Here is a 2809-nt window from a genome sequence, read left to right as displayed (position 1 = left end):
ACTAAGCCGGGTACAGGTTTGTACTCGCATGATATGGAGTCAATTGTGACTACTACCACTATAACTTTTAGGTGAATCTATGCACGCTCCCACACACTGTCCACAAAGTTAATTAAGGATTTTGGACCACAAACTTTACATAAGACTTTATATGACATCCACCGCCGATTGAGCTGCCCAGGGACTATTAGTGGTGTTAGCTTTATCAAACAACAATGCTTAGATTTATTTTGGAACTCATAGGTAGAATAGCTTTGATTGCCACAATAGGCACACTGCTTAACATGCCCATTTCCATTCCATCTATGACATGTTTTTGGTTTATCCAAGAGCTTTCAGTTTGCGGTTCTCTACATGTTTTCAGATTCTCATAGTCCCATCAAGGTAAGTAATAGTCATACAGACAATAACTCTACGATAATATATTTTTAACAGCCTTAAATATTTATATTGAGCACAGAAATACCATTAAATATTTTCATTGTTGTTTAAGGACCAACTGTTGACAAAATCCTGGCAGTTTTTACGATAAAACCAGATCTGAGTAAAATTTCTAGAGAAATTAGTATGGAGTCTAGGGGCTAAATGCCAACTCTTGATTGGGTGGAAGCTGCGGGGCAGCTGGGGTTGTTAGTTAGGGTACAACTTTGCCATGATGACACAAGATAAAGAAATGGTACATTAACGGGGAACTGGGTCCTCATGAATAAGGAGGGCCTAATTACTATATACAAGAGATTATTATAGCCATTCTCACACAGTTGTGTATGATTTTTCAATATTTTGGTTATTAAGAGATATTTTCCTATTTCTAAAGAGCTGTAGATGTGTCTCATCATTATTATACTTTTGAGCCACACTGCCTTTCTATATTTGGTGTATTTAGTATTTCTCTAGTTATTTCTGGTAACTTAGAGCATTACATCAAGGCCCAGCCTTGGATGTGGAAGACAGAGGAAGGGAAATCTCACCTCAGAAAGGCCTTGGCTTTGTCTCAACTATTTTCCCCATCATACAACCCCTGAAAGTAGATGCTTTGATGATCAATCTTAATGGACTAGGGCTTATCCTTTAACAAATAAGCCCCTCTGCTTCTAAGGAAGAAATCAAATCAAAGGCTGTGGTGTGCGGAGGGCCATTGAAGCAAGGGTCCGACTCTTGACATGATCACTTTGTTTGCTACTTCCAATTGCCTGAACTTTCTAAGTTCAATGGTCAATTTATTGCTTCCATAAGGTCTCTCCATAGTATGTATTCTCTAGATTATTTTTGTGTGTTTCTGGTTGTTAGTTTCATGTCAAAACAGGGCCGGTCACCAAGGAGTGTGGCACTCAATGTTTGTGTCTTTAGTCATTAAATCTAGCTGAAACATTTTAGTGGAATCCAAGGCCAAGGATTTGGTTTCCATCTTTCTGTTTTTAGTTCTGAGTGATGCATTTCAGTTTTATTTAAATACGTGAGCCCGCTTCATGTTTATATAAGTTGTTGAGTTTATAATGATACACATTTTTTAATATTTAATCATGAGTTCAACTAGCTAGTAGAAAATGGAACAAAAAGAACAATCACATGAGATAATATCCACTATAAACTTCTTCATAAAAACTTTGTAGAATAATTACCAATTCATGGTAACTAAATATTTCATGTAGAGTTATGCATTACTTCAGTCCTTTACAAAGCATAAATTCTAGTAACTAGTTACCGTTGATATCTCAATGCTCATGATTGCTTTTTCAGGGCTGTGATGCATATCAGTGTCAAGAAGGATAATGATTATTAGCTGTGGAAAAATTATTATCTGATTTGTCAAGGATAATGACTTGTTATTGGCTCCTATTCTTGCAATTGGGGATGATAAAAGCATTGCAAGTTTAGATATCTTAAGTAGTTGAAAAAATATTTGGTAATCTCTCCAGGAAAATAATCTCTTTTTATTCTTGTTCTTGGAAGGCAACATTTGTCGGAGTCCCACTGCAGAGGCTGTATTTCGTGATGCTGTGCAGAAAAGGGGATTGACATCAGCATTCAAAATTGACTCTGCTGGAACTATTGACTACCATGAGGTAGGTTCTAGCTTATCATGGGTCAAGGCTAATTGAATTGGTATTTTTGTCTATTATACTGCAATAAATAGTTATCACGTATTAATATGTTGAAATTATTTGAAGGGCGATCCTGCAGATCCCAAGATGAATGCAGCCAAGAAACCTGGAATAGAGATAACTTCTATATCAAGGTCTATATCACCTACAGACTTTAAAGAGTTTGATCTAATACTTGCAATGGACAAGCAGAACAAAGGTAAATAAAAAGCATAAATGGCATATAAAACTCCCAAAATTTTTAGTTTCATTTGCTTAGTTGTTCCAAACAGAATCTAATAAGCCAACACTATTGTTAAATTCAGCAAAATGTACATTAAAGTTTGTTTATGTTATTGTTAACATATGCTTTTAATCAGTTTCTAAGTTGTGTGCAAAAATAAATTAATAACATGGGATGGATATATTTTGTAGCTGATATATTGACAATTCTCCTTCAGCTCCCCAACGCACAAGGTCCTTATTTCTTTTGCCAGGTAATTGGTTACATTTGGTATTCTTTATCGTTTCCCTGTGATACTCATACCATGGAGGAAGCCATTTTTATAGTCAGATGGAGAAAGTGGGGGGAGCAAAGTAGCTATGAGATATCAAATGGACAATTACTGTGCCAATGGCTTGCAACCTTGGAGCTCTGAAAAGCTTCCTACAGCAGTGGTATGAGAACTCAACTTTGCTCAATTATGGTGAAGTTTTAGTGTGAT

The sequence above is a fragment of the Pinus tabuliformis genome, chromosome 1_1 (assembly GCF_031772625.1).
Source record: "Pinus tabuliformis cultivar Carrire ecotype Pingquan chromosome 1_1, CPIR1, whole genome shotgun sequence".
In the NCBI taxonomy this organism is placed as follows: domain Eukaryota; kingdom Viridiplantae; phylum Streptophyta; class Pinopsida; order Pinales; family Pinaceae; genus Pinus; species Pinus tabuliformis.
The sequence above is the reverse complement of the archived record's forward strand: the minus strand, read 5'-3'. Positions refer to the sequence as shown.